This window comes from Notamacropus eugenii, chromosome 2, assembly GCF_028372415.1.
Source record: "Notamacropus eugenii isolate mMacEug1 chromosome 2, mMacEug1.pri_v2, whole genome shotgun sequence".
In the NCBI taxonomy this organism is placed as follows: Eukaryota; Metazoa; Chordata; class Mammalia; order Diprotodontia; family Macropodidae; genus Notamacropus; species Notamacropus eugenii.
Window position 1 is genome coordinate 409,079,280 of NC_092873.1, and position 19,411 is coordinate 409,098,690.

Sequence of the window (19,411 nt, forward strand, 5' to 3'; positions counted from 1 at the left end):
ATGATATGTGTACTCATGTACACATAAAACTTCAGACCACACAGGTAAGGTAAAAAAGATAATTCCTCATCATTAAGCAATGTTCATACACATAGGATAGGGGTTCGTAATGAGTAGGGTCTAGTGATACAGTCAACACAGTACAAACATTTGATCACTGTTCTCTGTTAAAACACTCTAGTAATGTAGTCAGTACCTTAAGGCTAGCCCCATTACTTTGTCCCCATCCCCATTTGACTGACCAGGGCCTATTCACCAGAAGAGCTGACTTGACTCAAGTTAGAATAAAGCTATTCTACAAGGGAAGGCTGAACTGTGTCAACCAATGGGTAAACCACAGGGTGGGGGTCAATTGAGTACTGCTGTGAGCTCCAGGGGAGCTCCACTGGACTAGGTGATTCTTGGCTTCACATCTCAACTAACCGCAAAACCGGATATATCTCAAGAGACAGAAGAGCTGGCTGTGAGACAGCTACACAGGAACCCTGCCTATAAGGACCACTGGTGAAAGGTGCCAATCCAGACGCAAGAGTGGAACCTGGGGCTGAGAGGAATCACAGAGGTCACAAAGTCCAAACCACAGGCAAGCAGGACTTCCCTCTTCTACATCACTAACAAGTGGTCATCTGGCCTCTGCCTGTGAAGTATCCAAGTTGAAAAGAACCTGCTGCCTTACAGATGAAGGCCATTCTTTTTAGGAAGTTTTCCCTTTCACTTAAAGCTTAAATTTATAAATTTACTTTTAATATTGTTATCACAAGCCCCTGGTACATACAAGAATTATTCTCAAATATCTTAAAGACCATACAATAATAGTGATGATGATGATAATTCTAGCATTTAAAGTGTGCAAACTGCTTTACAGTATTATCTCATTTGATCCTTACAACCACCCTAGGAGGCAGGTGTTATTATTCTTCCCATTTTACAGATGAGGAAACTGAGGCAGACTCGCTGAAGGTCATGTAGCCAGCAAGTCTCTTCTCCAGGCCCAGCTCACCGTCCAGAAGGAAGAGGGACAGGGGTGAGTGTATACACATAGTAATACATACATACCCCTAGGCGTAGTCCACCAGGACTATGCACATCAAGGACAAGAAACACTGGGGGTTAGGCGATGCCCTGGACACTGTCATTAACTATGCTGCATGGGGCTTTTACAACAGTTTGTTGATGGCTTGGTGGCAACCATACCAAGAAGAACCCAAATGGGATGGGTGGAAGTTGCCCTTCCCTTCTCTTTCCCTTGGGCATGTGGGCATCGCGGGTCAGAGCACACCAGAAGCACAGAACAGACCTGCAAGAACCCTGTACAAGGAGGTGGTGTAGTGCCGAACTGAGATTTCATGGGGAACTCCTTCTAATGAACTACTTGAGGAGCCCCTTGGTGCAAACTACCAGACTGAGGCCTTCAAGCCAGCCAGCAAGTTTTGGGAATGCTCAAACCTGGGAGAAGCAAAACTGAACTGAGTTGAAAGTCAGAATCTTGTAAGAAATGAGAAAGGCTGCCTAGAAGTCTTAATAGTGTTCTTATAGTATATTCTAAACTATATATCACATCAACAAGCATTATCAAGACCTTACTAAATGCCAGGCACTGTGCTAAGTGCTGGGAGTTTAAATAAAAGCAGAAGGAAGCTAGGCCCTGCCCTCAAGGAGCTGAGAAGACAGAAAGAAACAGGAGGCTGAAAGGGGAGGGGAGAAGCCTGCCAGGGCAGACAGCCCACCTGGTGAAGAAGTCCAGACAATCTAGTGAACCAGTAAGAAGGATGAAAGGAGTAAGCATGACTGGCCTGGAGGACGGGGCTGTGGGGGCAGAGGGATTTAATATGTTTTCCTTTTGGGTCACAGCAAGGTGGGAAGGAGATAGGAGGCAACAGTTCTGTTGGGAGGGGGGTTTCAGAGTTTGGGGTGGGCACAATGTAAGCCAGTTTTTGAGATATTTATGAAATGCTACATGCAAATGATTTTTCCTTTCTTAACCCAAGACGAAGGTCAGGGAAAGGCTTTTACCTCTCTCTGGAAAAGTTTCTCAACTCTCTGCTGCTACTACCGCAATCTCTTCTACATGAAATGTATTTCACTGATCCTCTACCCTCTACATGTTGAGACTCTACAAGAAAGGCCCCCCTCCTATGCCACATACACAGACATACACACACACCCCTATATCTTTTTTAGGCCCCTAAGAAATACTTTTAAAATTCAAAGGTGAGTCTAATCGTGAGTTCCATCATGAGAAACTAGAATTAATAAGTGACACAGGGTAGTGCATCTGACAGTATTTTCTATCATAAAATCCACCAACACATCAATGTGCCAAAAATGTGTGATTTTAACAGTATGGGAACTCCTTCCTTCCACTGGGGCTGATTGCACCTCATCCATAATTCAATGTCTTACTGTTCAGAAGTTAAGTGACCTCCCCAAGGTTATACAGCAAGTATCCTGGTTAATACCTGAACTCAGACCCTCCCAATTTTGAAGCCAGTACTCTGTCCATTATGCCTCCCCACTTTCCAGAACTCTTTTCCTAAGATAACTAGGACAGGAATTTAACATTCATTCTGCTTATGTTCCAAAGCAAAGGAACCACAAAGTGACCAGTGATTCATCTGTATGAAATCCTATTCAGACACAAACCCAAAAAAGACACCTGGTCATACCTAGTCATTTCCATCATAATCAAAAACAAAAGGCAAGAACATGGGGCAAAGCCCAAATGTTTTATTTCATTGAAAATAAAAATACCCTGATTTGGTGGTATTTCATCCAGATGTCTTAGGGACTGGGTGCCTATCAGGCTCATGTGCTTCATTCCTCTTTAATAATGCTTCCTCTTAGATGATTTTCAAGTCATTATTTATGATTCATATGAATAAGAAGAGTTTAACCATGTCTGAGTTATTTTCCTACTGGAAGAGTCATCACAACTCCTTTCCTTTACAGAAATGAAAAGTGCCAGGTAAGGATAAAGGGATAAGAGGCAGTGTGTACAGTGGGGAGGGGGTGGTAGTTGCTGTTCAGTTGTTTCACTTGTGTCCTGACTCTTCCTGACCCCATTTGGGGTTTTCTTGGCAAAGATACTGGAGTGGTTTGCCATTTCCTTCTCCAGCTCAGTTTATAGATGACGAAACTGAGACAAACAGGGTTCAGTGACTTGCCCAAGGTCTCACAGACAGTACATGTCTGATGCCAGATTTGAACTTAGAAAATTAAGTCTTCTTGACTTCAGGCATAGCCCCTCTACCCACTGCACCACCTAGCTGCCCCAGAAGTCAAAGGTTCAAATCCTGCTTCTGACACTACCAGTGTGATCTTAAGCAAGTCACTTAGCCCTCTGGGCCCTAAATTCCTCATCTCTATAAGTTAGGCATCCTCTGAGGTCCTCTCAGCCCTGGATATCTGATCCCAACTCTAAATGGTTGATTAATACATATCTTCATGATCCTCTGTGACCAGTCAGCCAACAAGCATTTATTCAACACCAGGACCACACAAATTTGTCTGGTTGTTTTAATGTTATCAAGCAATTATTTTGTGCTAGGTACTGTGCTAAGCTCTGGGGACACAAAGAAAGGAAAAAACACAACGCTCACCCCTAAGGAACTCACAGTCCAATGGGGGAAGGGGAGAGGGAACAGGGGACGGCATGTAAAAAAGGCACAGTAAACTCTTCATTAAACAAAATATGTATGGAGAATGTGGGACTGCAGTTGACCAAGTGTTAGCTTTTTTGAAAAAGATTTCACGTACATTTGAGCCAACTGCAACCCAACCCCACTCAATACCTCCATGCTGTTCTTCTAGTGGCCCAGTGGAGGGCTGGACTTGGGAGTCAGGAAGACCTGGTCTGAATCTCACTACATATACTTGCTCTATGACTCTGGCAAATCACTAAGACTTTCTCAGCCTCCTTTTTCCTTCTTCATAAAATGGAGATAATGCCCAGACTGCGAACCTCACAGGGTTGTTACAATGATCAAATGAAATAATGTATGTATTTTTAAAATGTTAAGGTGCTTTATAAATATGAGCTATTTTGTTTTAATGACAACTCATTTTATCCTTTGGTTCAGTCACTGCCCCATTCTCTTCCCTCAAACTGCAAAGAAACACTCAGAACAATGTCTGGCACAAAATGGGCACTAAGGAAAAGCTCTTCACTAGTCAGGCATTCTGCTGCACTGAATTTTTACCAAAAGAGTCAAAAAATCTCATCTGAGGACAAGAAATAATACCACAGGAAATCCTCATTCCAATTTCTTCAAAATACAAACAGCCCCTGATACACTGATGCTACTGAGAGTCACACAGCCTCACATGCTTTGGGGGAGTGTAAGCAGTTTCTAGTCAAACAAGTCAACCCAAAAAGTATTCTTATGAACTCATGTCTATACCACTTTAATTCAGCAATTAAATTCAATAGCAAGAATTTCTTTACAGTTCCCTATTTTGCAGATTGAATGATGGAGGCTCAGAGAGGTATCTGTATTTGGCTGAAGTTGGGAGCCTAGAAAGTGGCGTCCCAGCCCTTGGCCTGGGCCAGAAGATGCACTTGGTCAATGCTTCTTCGATGGAGTCGTAACAGAACTACAGACCCCTCCTCAAGGCCCACTGTAACCCCTGACCCCACGTCCAAACTTCTTCCTACATGGCTCCTAGCTTACTAGAACAACAGGTGTGTCCCTGAATCTCACAGTTCTCACAGACAACAGGCATGGGAACCCAGCCACTGCCTCTATCTAGGCACTGCCCCGAGACCCATTCCTCACAGTTCCCACACAAACAGGTGCATTCCGTCTGGTAGACTCAGTCCTTCACAGCAATGCAAGGACCTAAAAAATTCCCAATGAACTCTTGAGGCAAAAATGCCTTCCACATCCAAAGAAAGAACTATGGAATTAGATGGCAGAATGAAGGAGACCACGTTTTCATGGTTTCTCCCGTTCATTTTAATTCTTCTATGCAACATGACTAAGATGAAAATGTACTTAATAAGAATGTGTGTGCAGAACCTATATAAGATTGCACACCATCTCAGGGAGGGAAGGGGAAAGCAGGGGGAAAGGTGGGGGAGGGAGAGGGAAAAATATCTAAGATATATGGAAGTGATTGTAGAAAACTGAAAAATTAATTAATTTAAAAAAAGAAACAGGAGTGTTCCTGTACTCAATCACAATTACAGCATTCATTTAGCCCAAGACAGGACCACAATACCTATGTAGCCATCTTGACCAGACAGTACCACAATAGCTAGCCCATCAGAAGACAGCATGACCAAGATGAAGAGCAGGATGCTTTACCACCAAAGTGTAGAAGGGGCCTACCCTTTGATAAAGCCTGCACAGTAATTTACTGAACTGACCTAGAATGAACTTACGACATTGAGGGGCTTATTATAATATCATTACCATATATACACATCCCCCCAACTATATGCATTATGGGTAACCGCATGAGCAGTTCCAGGATGTTGGGAGCCCTCCTCCTTTACCTAATCCCTTAACAAACTCCTCCTGCCTTTTTAATATTAATCATATTCCTATATTCTATGTAAATTTTGATTGTGTAATCAGCATCATATTCTCTATAAAAGTGTATGTCTTGCTTTACTGAGGTGGCTAAATTCCTCTAAGGGACTTAGCCACTTGCCAGAGAGTGAAACCTCAAAACTATAATAAATCGTTCCAACTGACTTGGAGTTGACCTGAGTCTTTGAAATTCTTTAGAGCTGTCTCACTGCAACTCTACGTGAACCTCACCATCCTGACTGGTATCAAAGAATCTTAGAAAAAGAAAAAACCTTAGAAGACTACTGGTTGAACCCTTACGAATCCCTTGTACAACATACCCCCAACATAGTCATTTAGTTTGAAGATCTCAAGCTCTGGGGACAATGGGGACCAGTAAAAACAGGTCTAGACTTGGAATCAATAAACCTAAGTCTAAATCCTGGCTCCAACACTGACTGGTTATGTGGTCACTGACATGTTACCCAAGCTCTCTGAGTCTTAGGTCCTTTATCTGTAAAAAAGAAAGGATAATAACTAGCATTTATATGGAGGTTTAAGGATTACAAATTGCTTTGCAAATATCATCCCATTTGATCTCCATAACAACCCTGGGGAGCAAGTGTCATTATAATCCCCATCTTACAGATGAGCAAACTAAGACGGACTGTGGGTGACTTGCCCAGGGTCACACAGCTGGTACATGTCTGAGGCAGGAATTGAACTCAGGTCTTCCTGACACCAAGTTCCATATTGAACTCAGGTCTTCCTGACACCAAGTTCCATCCACTGTGACAACTAGCTGCCTACTATGTAATCCCGCCTATGGTATGGGGTTGCTCGCAGAGTTTGCTGTGAGGAAAATGTTTTGGAAACTACAACACATAAGGTGAAGAATTATTATTAGTATTGTGACTTACAGTGATCTTGAGCCTTTTCCCAAACTGGAGGACCTCTGAGATCCCTTTCAGCTATAAATCCATACTCTGATTTCACATCTCCCATATTTCCAAAGATAACCTCACACACACACTCAGAGAGTTGTCCCTTATTGCAAAGATGGACTGAAAGAACAAAAAAGAGAGTGGGAGGAGGGTGAGTGTGGGAAAGGAAGGTCATCATACCAGCTGAGTCTGGTGGCCCATGTTCATGCTCCCCCACTGCTGTGACAAAGGGAAGGAGTTGCATTTTCTCAGGCCTTCTTTCAGGCCAAATTTGGTCCTGAAACAACATTCAGACCTGCTGTTGTTCGTCCCATTTCATCACTTTGGTGACTGTACCAATGGTTTTCCTAGTTGTGCTGACTTCGTTTTGTATTAGTTCATCTAAGTCTTTCCATGGTTCTCTGAACTCTCCACATTTGTTGTCCCTTATGGCACAATAACATCCTATTACATTTATGTTTTATATATATATAGATATATATATGTCTATATCTATATAGACATATATATATCTAGCAAAAACAGTACAGCTATGAATATTTTAGTTCCTTTCTGTCTTTGATCTCCTTGGGGTAGATAGATGCTTAGCAGAGGGATCTCTGCATCAAAATATATGGACTAAAAATTTTAGCTACTTTCTCAATAAATCCAGCATTTCCAGAATGCCTGGACTAATTTACAGATGCAGGAGATCACCAATGATGTTAAGACCCAGGCCAAAGAAAAGGACAAGTTCACTAGTAATTTGTTTTTCTTCCTCAGCAACAAGCTACTCTGCTTAAAATATGACTCCTAGGAGTTATTTCTTTTTTCTTTTTTTTTTAATTATGATAAGAAGAAAGGGAAACAGAAGGAATAGGAACCCTGGAGAGAAACAGACAGCCTCTCATCTTAGCTCTACCCTCAAGAAGAAAGAGAGAAAAGCAAAGGGTGGGCAGCCTCTATGTGAAACAGGAGAAAGAGAATTCTGCTCATGCAAAGAACTACTACAAGAGGCTTTTCCAGCATTCTCATCAAAAGGCATCTCACGCTTTTTTGCCCTCTGCTCGCTCGTACTTCTGCACAATTCTGGTTCTGACCTGAAATGGAAGTTTTTTATCGTCTCCCTTCCTTTTCTATTATCCTCTTAAGAATGTGAAAAAACAAACACACACTCAGATACACTCCAATAAATAAGATTAAAAGTATCCAGGATCACAGGCTCACTAGGAGGCCTGTAAAATTCCACTTCAAGAAGTTTTCTGAAGGAAGCTGGGGATGACTGGGGGAGAAGTATTTACTGATGGTACTGGATGGAGACCTGTGGGCAGCCTTTCTCCTGTGATAGCCCTGTAGGGGAAATGTTTCTTTTACTAACACACCAATTTCTTCTTTGATTTTTTATTAAAAATTATTTTCTTTACATCTTCTAAAGTTTTGTTTTCCTCCTTTTTTTAAATCATCAGGAAAAGAAGTAAAAGCTGGCTGTTTCTTACAGCTGCTCAGAAAGGAGGCATGAAGGGAAATCTGAACTATCTATCTATACCTCTCTGCCCCTACTTCTATAGACCTGTCACTCAAATAAGGATTACTCCAGTGTCTTCATACAATTTACGGAAGGAATCAGTCTCAAGTTCTGGGATAGATGGAAATACATGCTTATCAACTGTTTCAGAAAAGTGAACAAACAAAAATACCACATCAGAGCACGCACCCACACGAAGAGAAATAAACCCCATTTCTTCTCCCATCCACTCAATTCTCCCTAAGCTGGTCTCAGTCAGGGACAAAAACTGATGAAAAAGACGCACTTGTGGTGAGAAACTCCAGTGTTATAGCTGCTCATTTTGGTTCTGGGATGCCTTAACCTAATTTCTAACAAAAAGTCTGTTTCTCACACATACAAAGTACAGGCTAAATGACCAGGCATTTCACCACACACTTTTAAAAAAGGGAGAAGGGGCAAGGCAGAGGGAGAAGGGGAGAGGGGAGGAAGAGAGGACAGATGTACTCCATCTGCTCTATTTAAAGGTACTAATCATTCGATTCCTAATGGCCCACCATGACTCTCAAAGGCTTGCTCAGGTGGGACTAGAGAACAGGACTAGGCTGAACAGCTGGCCCTACCTCACATACTGGCCAGGAACTGTTTGGATACTAGTTAGAAGTCTAGAAATAAATTCTGTGTGAGCTCATGTGAAACCACAGCTCTTCATCAGGGGACAACAGCTCTGAACAGGTCAGCCCAGCATGTGAAAGAGCAATCATGCTCTGGCTGACAAAAACTTCACTGATCTGATCAGGAGAAGGATAGAGAAGCTGTAAACACACTGCTCATCCCTAAGGTCACAGGCTGAAAAGAAGGCCACAGTTTGCATAGGATGGTTTGTTTCTATTGACACCCTTTCAGCTTAGGAGTGAAAATCAACAGGATCCCTATGGGGTTATGATAGAGCAGTCTAATACCACTAGTGTTTAGAAGGAGACCTTTTGTTATGAGCTCCCTTGTTACAGTGAAAGGCAGCAGGGTATGGGGGAGACAGCATTCACTGTCTTGGGTAAGAGATCTGAGTTCCAAGTCAGTTTATCCTGACAGTAACCCTAAGAGTCTGGACAAGTCGTTTAATCTCTTTGTGCCTCAATTTCCTCAACTGTAAAATCATATGGACAGGATAAGGTTCTATATCTTTGATTTAACTGGATTAGCCTCTCCCTCTACCAGAGTAGTCAACACCTTCCCTGAAACTAGCCTTAGAGATCACATACATGGCCAGTATTGGTCAGAGCCAGATCCATCCACTGTGCCATGCTGCCTACCGTCTTTAAGGGAGATGCTGTGAGCACACTACTCTGGAGTCAAGTCAAGCAGCATTTATTAGCACCTATCTACATGTTAAGTAGGAGACACAAAGAAAGCCAAAAAGTAATCCCCACTCTCAAGGAGAGTATGGTCTAAAGGGAGATAGCTAGGTACAAATAGCACATACAGGAAAAACTCGAAACAATCTCTGAGGGAACAGGCTAAGCTTAAGGGGAACTGGAGAAGGCTTCTTGCAGAAGATGGACATCAGCTGGAACTTGAAAGGAAGTCAGGGAAGCCCAGAGACAGAGGGGATGGCAAGGGAAAACATCAGGAATCAGGAGATGAGTGGTGTAGGGAAGATCACTATTACTGGCTCGTGCAGTAGTGGATGGGAGTCAGACCTAAGACTGAAAATGTAGGAGGGGGCCAGATTACAAAAAGCCAAACAAATGATTTCATATGTGATCCTGCAGGGGACAGGAAACCACTGGAATTAACTAAATTGGGGGCAAAGGACAAAAGTGGTGAGTAACATGGCCAGATCTGGGGAGTGAGAAGAGTTTTGAGGCAGGAGGACCAATCAGCAGGATACTGCAGTAAGCCAGACAGGAGGGGGACAAGGACCTACCTACCCACCCCAGGGTGGCAATGGCAGTGTCAGAGGACAGATGGGTAAAAAGCCCTTAGAACACTATGTAAACGGAAAGTGTTAAAATATACACTATCCCTTCTAAGTACATGGCAGAAAAAGATTTGAGAAAGCAGGGGAACACAAAGCTGAGTCATCAAAGTGGGGACTCTCCCCTCAATGGGAAATGAAGGGAGGCATTTGAACAACACCTAAGGCCTCCTTCCTGTTCTAAATCCTTGTTTCCTAAAGGGCGTCCTTTCTCTTGTCCACCCACAGCCCCTCAGATGGGGGACCTACATGTTCTGTCCCCTATGTCCCTACAAGGCAGTGTTTGTAGAGCTATGGCTCCTAGGGTCCCAGATTTAGAACCAGAAGGGCCTTAGCCATAGAATCACACTTTTGGAGCTAGCTGGGCCATGACAGGTCACATGATCTCATTTTCAAATGAAGAACTGAGGCCTGGAGAGTTTGTGTGACTTGCCCAAGGAACAGATGACATAGTCAGGATTTCCAGCTTTTTTCAGTAGTGCCCATCTGAGGGCTGTGAGGTAGAACTCTGATGAGTGAAATGGGCAGCAGCCTCAAATGCAAATAGAAGGGGATCCCTAGGGGCTGCATGCTAACTTAGAAATTCACAAATTTACATTATCTGTTGTATTCTATTTTTACTTATTTTGTCAAACATTTCCTAATTATACAGAAAGGTGATGAACTAATATGCAGAATGAATGAGGTGTATGTTTATGGGCAATGTGGGAACTGATTTCACTTAACTATGTCTAATTGTTTTAAAGGGTTTTATTTGGAGGGGATAAGAGAAGGAAAATAAATACTTGTTAATGGAAAAAAATAAAAATAATAAAAAAATAAAATTTATAATTCCTTTAAAAAGCAGAGGGGAGGGGGCGGAGCCAAGATGGCAGAGTAGAAAGATGCACATACGCATAGCTCCGAACCCACAACCCATAGAACGGCTACAGGGGAGTAACTCACGGCGAATTCTGCACCCAGAGGCCACAGAATATTGGAGCGAGACAGATTTCTGTTCCAGAGAGACCTGCAAACCTCTCACGGGGGGTCCTTCGCGCTGCGGACTGGGCGTCGGGACTGGGAGCTGAGTGCAGCCCTGCCAGGGTCGCGGCACCGAGAGAAAAGATCCGAGTGGGCTTCAGGGACGGGATCACCAGCGGCCACACGGGTCCCTCCACCCACAGAGGGACCTGCAAACCTCTCGCAAAAGGTCCATTGCGCTGCAGACGCGGAGCCCAGCCCAGCCCAGACCTGCTGCGGCCACGGCACCAAGAGAAACAGACCCGAGCAGGCTTCAGGGACGGGATCTCCAGTGGCCGCACAAGTCCCTCCGCCCACAGGTGACGGGGGTCGGTGAGAGAGTCTCTTTGGAGGGTTGAGAGGGGAGTGGGGTGCCCCCATGATTCGGGCCCCCCGGGGAGGTAGAAGCTGAGAGGCGGCTGCAGACCGGGACTCCACAAGCTGGCGGGAGCCTGAATCCATTGTGGAAGGTCTGTGCATAAACCTCCTGAGGGAACTGAGCCTGAGAGGTGGCCCTGCCCCGACCTGACCACCTGAACTTAATTCTCACACTGAATAGCAGCCCTGCCCCTGCCAAAAGCCCTAAGGCTAGAAGCAGCATTTGAATCTCAGTCCCCAAAAGCTGGCTGGGAGGATCAGGAGGCGAGGTGGGTGTGAGGAGAATATTCAGAGGTCAAGTCACTGGCTGGGAAAATGCCCAGAAAAGGGAAAAGAAATAAGACTATTGAAGGCTACTTTCTTGGAGAACAGGCATTTCCTCCCTTCCTTTCTGATGAGGAAGAACAATGCTTACCATCAGGCAAAGACACAGAAATCAAGGATTCTGTGTCCCAGCCCACCCAATGGGCTCAGGCCATGGAAGAGCTCAAAAAGAATTTTGAAAATCAAGTTAGAGAGGTGGAGGAAAAACTGGGAAGAGAAATGAGAGGGATGAGGGAGAAGCATGAAAAGCAGATCAGCTCCCTGCTAAAGGAGACCCAAAAAAATGTTGAAGAAATTAACACCTTGAAAAATAGCCTAACTCAATTGGCAAAAGAGGCTCAAAAAGCCAATGAGGAGAAGAATGCTTTCAAAAGCAGAATTAGCCAAATGAAAAAGGAGATTCAAAAGCTCACTGAAGAAAACAGTTCTTTCAAAACTAGAATGGCACAGATGGAGGCTAAGGACTTTGTGAGAAAGCATGATATCACAATACAAAACCAAAAGAATGGAAAAATGGAAGATAATGTGAAATATCTCTTTGGAAAAACAACTGACCTGGAAAATAGATTCAGGAGAGACAATTTAAAAATTTTGGGACTACCTGAAAGCCATGATCAAAAGAAGAGCCTAGACATCATCTTTCATGAAATTATCAAGGAAAACTGCCCTGAGATTCTAGAACCAGAGGGCAAAATAAATATTCAAGGAATCCACAGAACACCGCCTGAAAGAGATCCAAAAAGAGAAACTCCTAGGAACATTGTGGCCAAATTCCAGAGTTCCCTGGTCAAGGAGAAAATACTGCAAGCAGCTAGAAAGAAACAATTCAAGTATTGTGGAAATACAATCAGGATAACACAAGATCTAGCAGCCTCTACATTAAGGGATCGAAGGGCATGGAATAGGATATTCCAGAAGTCAAAGGAACTAGGACTAAAACCAAGAATCACCTACCCAGCAAAACTGAGTATAATACTTCAGGGGAAAAATTGGTCTTTCAATGAAATAGAGGATTTTCAAGCATTCTTGATGAAAAGACCAGAGCTGAAAAGAAAATTTGACTTTCAAACACAAGAATGAAGAGAATCAGGAAAAGGTGAACAGCAAAGAGAAGTCATAAGGGACTTACTAAAGTTGAACTGTTTACATTCCTACATGGAAAGACATTATTTGTAACTCTTGAAACATTTCAGTATCTGGGTACTGGGTGGGAGTACACACACACACATGCACACACACACACATACATAGAGACAGAGTGCACAGAGTGAATTGAAGAGGATGGGATCATATCTTAAAAAAAAAAATGAAATCAAGCAGTGAGAGAAATATGTTGGGAGGAGAAAGGGAGAAATTGAATGGGGCAAATTATCTCTCATAAAAGAGGTAAGCAAAAGACTCATTAGTGGAGGGATAAAGAGGGGAGGTGAGAGAAAAACATGAAGTCTACTCTCATCACATTCCACTAAAGGAAAGAATAAAATGCACACTCATTTTGGTAGGAAAACCTATCTCACAATACAGGAAAGTGGGGGACAAGGGGACAAGCAGGGTGGGGGGGATGATAGAAGGGAGGGCATGGGGAGGAGAATGCAATCCGAGGTCGACACTCATGGGGAGGGATAGGATCAAAAGAGAATAGAAGTAATGGGGGACAGGATAGGATGGAGGGAAATATAGTTAGTCCTATACAACACAACTATTATGGAAGTCATTTGCAAAACTACACAGATTTGGCCTATATTGAATTGCTTGCCTTCGAAAGGGAAGGGGTGGAGAGGGAGGGAGGTAAAGAAGTTGGAACTCAAAGTGTTAGGATCAACTGTAATGTTCTTACCACTAGGAAATAAGAAATACAGGTAAAGGGGTATAGAAAGCTATCTGGCCCTACAGGACAAAAGAGAAGACGGAGACAAGGGCAGAGAGGGATGATAGAAGAGAGAGCAGATTGGTCACAGGGGCAATTAGAATGCTTGGTGTTTGGGGGAGGGAGGGGATAAAAGGGGAGAAAATTTGTAACCCAAAATTTTGTGAAAATGAATGTTAAAAGTTAAATAAATAAATTTAATTATTAAAAAATAAAAATAAAAAAAATAAAAAGCAGAGGGGAGTCAGAAAGAATAGACAGACACAGACAGAGTAAAACTGGCTTTTAAAATCTACTTTGATGAGAAGAAATGACTAAGAACCAGGCCTTTAAATGCTAACCTATTCCACACAATGTCATGACACCAATTTGAAATTCCTATTTTAAGACCTCGTTAAATCTTCTATTTAGGTGTTTTTGCTCTGGCAGGGATAGGAGCTGTTTGGAATATACCTATCACACTGGGATAGTAGAATGGAGTTCTGATCCAGCACTGAGGTCCCTTTCAGCCCTCAACTCCTATAAACTCAGTGAAAGGCAGGGTAGTGTGCATGAATGAGAGCAGACTAGACTGGGTTCTTATTTATAACCACAGCAATAAGGGCTCTGTACAGTACCACCAAGGGCTGAAATGACCATATGACTCAAGAAAGCAGAGACGGGAAGGAGTCTGGCTGTTATTTAAGTCACTGAGTGATGCTGATGTGCCATTTAATCATTCAAGAGAAGAAGTAGAAAATGCCTCCATGCCTGCCACATACTCTGAACACTTGGGGGGGGGGGGGGGGGGGAAGGCAGGATATAAATACATGCTATTATTACTTACCAACTTCCAGCTGGTAAGGAAGGTCAGCTGCCAATTTAAGGGGAAAGTTGTTTTTATTCCCAGCCTGGAGAAGGGAGGGGGCTGAACGGTGAACACAAATCAGAGTCTTTAATCTAAAATGCAAACCCCAGCAAAAGAGATAAGGTGGCTGACTTCGCCACCCTGGTTCCTATTTAAGGAGAGGTTTTCCCAACAAGAATTCCAAGGTCTTCAGGGATGGCAATAAAAGCCCTTCCAGAGACCCCACCCTGTAAAGGCCTACAAAAGTTGGTTATTCTCTCTAGCCCCTATATGATATTTTGAAAGGGATATTAAAGCTCAAAGAAGATAGGTGACCAAGCTGAGTCACCCTATTGCCAGGATGATTTGTATGCCTTTTCTAGTTCTTAAATCTGATCAGAATGGTTTAGTCCTACGTATTCATCCATTCAATCAATAAACATTAAAGTGCTACTATGTAAAGCACAGTGAAATAAAGGCACTAGTGAAATAAAGACAAAAAAATAGTCTTTGTCCTCAAGACTCTTCCACTCCATTGAAGAGAAACTCCGGGAACACAGATAAATACAAAATACATACAGTGGTTTTAGAGATGAAGCCAAGAATACTAGCAACTATAGGGATGAGGATGAGCCTTGTATAGCAGGTGCCACCTGGGCTGGGCATCCCAGCAGGGAGAGGCAGTGCATTCCCAGGCACATGAGACAATCTGTGCAAAGGGGTGGGATGGTAGGAAGTGGAATGCGTCAGCAGGTCACAAAGAGATGAGGTGGCTTCTTATTTCCCTCTTCTTTCCCAATGGAACTTGTGGCTGTCTTTTGGGAATAGACTGTGGGGAACAATCAGGCTAGTGTGGCTGGTGCTCAGTGGAGTCACACTGAGGAACTTTCACTACTAAAGACAGGGGTTTATATCTTATCCTAGAGGCAATCAGGGACAGTTGGAGTTTCCTGAGCAGGGAAGTAACCATGTTCAGATCTCTTCTTCAGGGACAGCAATCTGGCAGCTTGTGGAGAAGAAACTAGAGAAGGGAGAGGCTGGAGGCCGGGAGATTGATTAGGAAGCTATGGCAAGAGGTGACGAGGAAGTGTAAACTCTAAGTGTGCCAAGAGGACGTCTGAGGAACACTGAGGAGGCAGAACGGAGAAAAACTAGCACATAAAGGACCAGAGAGAGGGGTTGAGGGAGAGTGAAAAGCTTAAGGTGGTGCCAAAGAGGCAAACCTGGGCATCCAGAAGGGTGATTATTATTATATTAAGGAAAGAGAAGAATTTGAGATGAAAGATCACAAGCATTTTGGCCATGTTAGTAAATCTGAGTCTGAGATATCCAGTCTGAAACGTCCAATGGGCAGGCCAGGATGGAGGGCTGGAGTTCAGAAGAGAGACTAGAAATGGACATGCAGATGATAATTAAAACCACATGAGGTAAGAAGGTTGTTGAGAAAAAAAGTAGAGAGAAGAGAAGAGGGCCTTGGGGCATGCCCATTGAACATCGAAAATGATCCTGCAAGGAGGAAGCATCCAGAAGCCAGGAGAAGCAGGAGAGAAAAAGAATGCACAGAAGGGGGGTGGGGGGAGGTCACCAGTATCACATGCTGCAGAGGTCCAAAAAGGAGCAAGATTAAGAAGCCATCAGCTCTAGCACTTGAGAGACAAGTGGGAACCTTGGAGAGAGCAGCTGCCAGGGCTGATAAGCAAGAGAGTAAAGGAGATGGTGGTAATATGTTAGATACAACTGCACAGGTATCTAGAAATGCCCCTGTATCGTCCACCTGCAAAGCGAGGGAGGGTCTCCCCAAACACAGAAAGAGCTGAGGACTTGACAAAAGGTTACAGAGAGCCAGAGTCTAAAGCCCCAGCTTTAGGTAAGGACCTAGGAGTCATGTAACCCCAGACACACCTTCTCTGGACTGTAATTTCTTCATCCATAAAATGGGAATAATGATAACTGGGTTACCTACCTTGGAGTACTGTGGTAAAGAAATCACTCTGGATCACGAAGGATGGCAAGCTGTAAAATAAGGGAAAAAATTGCAACAGACAATAAATATTCCAGATACAGAGAAACCAAGCTGTTTCTGAGGGGCCCTTACAGATGTCCCCATGGTGTTCTTTCTAAAAGGATTGAAATTGGAGAAAATCAACGCAGACTGGAGTTTAGAAGAAAAAAACCAACTTCTCAGCAGGAAAAAGCTGAGAGAAAGTCCTCCCACAGATGGAACAACTCTGGTGACTGTTCACTAAAGAAGGCCAGACAGAAAGCCCAAGCATGCTCAAGTGAGAGAGAGGTCCTCTTCCCATCCTCCACACCATTCTCTCCTGCTCACCACTCTGCAATAAGAACTGGTTACACAGAATAGAAAAGGGGTCCTGAGAGGGGCAGGGCCCAGGAGACAGAGGTCACACAGCTAATGGGACCCACCACATACCATCACCATGGTGAGCTTTGCAAAATTAGACTGAATTAGCTCAGGGCTTTGCCTGTAATAGAAATGTCACAAATATTAACTGAATTTATTGAAATGATCTAAGTCACTTCTCTACATAAACAGATGGGGTGACTTTTTTATTTCTGGACTTTGGCCTAGGACAGCTCAACTAACTCCTCTCCTATTGGAGCAGACCGCTTTATTTTGGGAATGGATTGTGTGGTACAGTAAGAATTAGATGTGTCACATTTTCCCCCCTCATTTGGGGGATTAAAGGGAAAGGAGAAGGGAGGGGCTGGAGACAGGTGCGTAAGAGCAGTCGCAGTTTATAATATTATGCACCCAAAGACTAGCCTCCTGGCTTTGACAATAGAATATGGGCCAGGGATCCTTGGAACAGAGATTAGCTAAAGGTGACTGCTCCAGAGGCACTGAGGGAGGTAGAAGAGACCTCTGCCTCTTCTAAATATCTGGGTTGGACTTCTTTCAACATTTACCAGGGATCCATGTCAACACAGAACTAACTTTGCTCTTTAAAAAGCTAACCACACTGACCAAGATGACCCTATCATATATCCTGCAATCCGGCTTCTCCCAAATTTGTATTTCCTCAGAATATGATAAGCATGTCATCTAAACTTCTGTCCAAGGCATGGATAAAAATCTTGAATAGAGCTGGGCCCAAAATAGATCCCCATGGCACCCTATTAATGACCTTGCAGGCTGGCAGCAGTACATTAATGACCAATCTCTAATTCTGTAACCAGTTCTGAACTCTACCTAGATTATAATCCATCCACATCCATCTTGTCAAATGCTCTGCTAAAATACAAGTACAGCATGTATATGCCATTCCCCAATCTACCAGACCAAGAAGGCTGGCCAAAAAAAAAGGAAAGGAGGTTCACCAAACACAACTTATTGTAATCACTGCTGCTTCCTGTCCCAAGTGCACACAAACCATCCTTTTACTAACAAGTTACAGAATTTTTGCTAAGAATTAACTATATTTTCTGCCACTTATTCCTATCCCTCTGACCATGCCTTTCAAATTAAATCATCCAGGATTAATCCTCCTGGTAGTATAGTGGAAAGAAATGCTGAGCTGGCAACCAAGAGACCTGAGTTCTAGTTCTGGCTCTAAGAAGTCATGTGACCTTGGGCAAGTCAACTGTTGCAGAGGATGTCAATGACTCCAGTTACCTCTCAGTGCAAACATGTGGGTTTTTACAGACCTCTCATTCAAGAATAAAAGAGCACTAACACTCAGAAGGAGGGATTCAACATTTTAGGCTCCTGGCAGAAATCAATCCACAAGCATTTATTAATGGCCTACTATGTACCAGGCACTTCACTAGGCTGGTGGAGAAAGTACAAGGAATGAAACAATGCCTCCTTGCAAGCACCATACATTCTAATGGGAGAGACATATTTATAAAAAGTACATGCAGCATAAGATGTAAAATGAATAAAGAAATTCGTACCCAGTAATTAAATACAAGATGATTTGGAAGAGAGGGCACTAGCATTTGGGGGAGATAAAGAAAAGCTTCATTCAGAAGATCAAAGATATCTTTATCCCAAAAATAACAGGACAGGAGGACCTCTGCCTCTCTTCTTTCCATTATTATATAATCTCTAGGAAAGTAATGTGCTACAGCAGGCTTGAACCCAGCTCTACTAACGTGCAGTCTTGAATATGTCACATCATCTCTCTGGACTTACTTCACAGGATCACTGAAAAGGTCGAATAAAAGAAGGCATATAAAGCACTTTGTAATATCCAGCACCTATCAACAGAGAACCAACGGTCTTGAAGTCTCCTCTAGGGAACTACCCTGCTCTTCAGGAAATAAAAAAAGAACTGGGAAAAGAGAAATCAAAATATCCCATCTCTCCCCTCCCCTCCCTTCTTTTCTCCTCCCTGCCCCCATCTCCCCTCTTCTCCATCCTTCTCCCCCGGTTCCTCTTCCTCCTCTCCTCCCCTCTCCTTTGTCCTGGGAATATTTAGCTTAAGGATCACTTTAGCAGCCTGTACAGTTTGCCTATTTCCAATGTGTAAATGTTCACACTGAAGATTTAACAACAGGCTCTCTGAAGCCAGTTCAAGCTGGCTTTTTCACACAACTACTGAAAGTGTGCATTTCTTCTTTTAAAATCCATTTGCCCACCTCCTTTGACCACTTATCTACAGAGAAATGATTGACTGTAGGACTCAGGGCATTCTAAAAACCTTGATGTAGTTTTAAGCCATTAACGACTGCACTAAGAATTGTGTGACACTGTCTTTTTTTTATCAATTCCAAAGAAATCTTGGAAACATGGTTTCCATCAGAGATTTGTGAGGTAAAGACTTTCCTCCATTATTTTCCTAGTTTCTTCTCTAATACTTGCTAATGTGCCATTTTTGTACAAAAACTTTAATTTTTTATACAATGTAATTTCTGTGCTCCCTGCCTCTAAATCTGATCATAAATTCTACCTGTAACTATAGTTCTAAAACATACCTCCTTCTGGTCCTCCATTTTTTCATGAAGTAACCTTTAATAAACCTTTAAACCACAGGGGGCTTATTGTGTGGTACAGTATAAGATACTGATCTAAGCCCATCTTCCCTTGTCAAGTTGCTTTCCAAGTTTTCTTAATAGTTCTTTTAAAAATAGTC

General features: G+C 43.1%; 1 protein-coding gene across 8 annotated transcripts in view; it reads right to left on the reverse strand.

Annotated features, from left to right (window-relative positions):
• The window catches only part of COQ8A (coenzyme Q8A), an 84,334-nt gene that overhangs the window by 51,644 nt on the left and 13,279 nt on the right, over positions 1-19,411 (reverse strand). For 4 of the 8 annotated variants that reach the window (XM_072647671.1, XM_072647670.1, XM_072647669.1 and 1 more), the window contains one exon: positions 16,279-16,328. The exons of 3 other annotated variants lie outside the window; for them this stretch is intronic. The gene's annotated coding sequence lies outside the window, so the exon portion shown is untranslated. Of the gene's footprint in view, positions 1-6,433; positions 6,578-16,278; positions 16,329-19,411 lie in introns of all 8 variants that reach the window. One more of the 8 variants, XM_072647673.1, reaches the window with a different exon arrangement.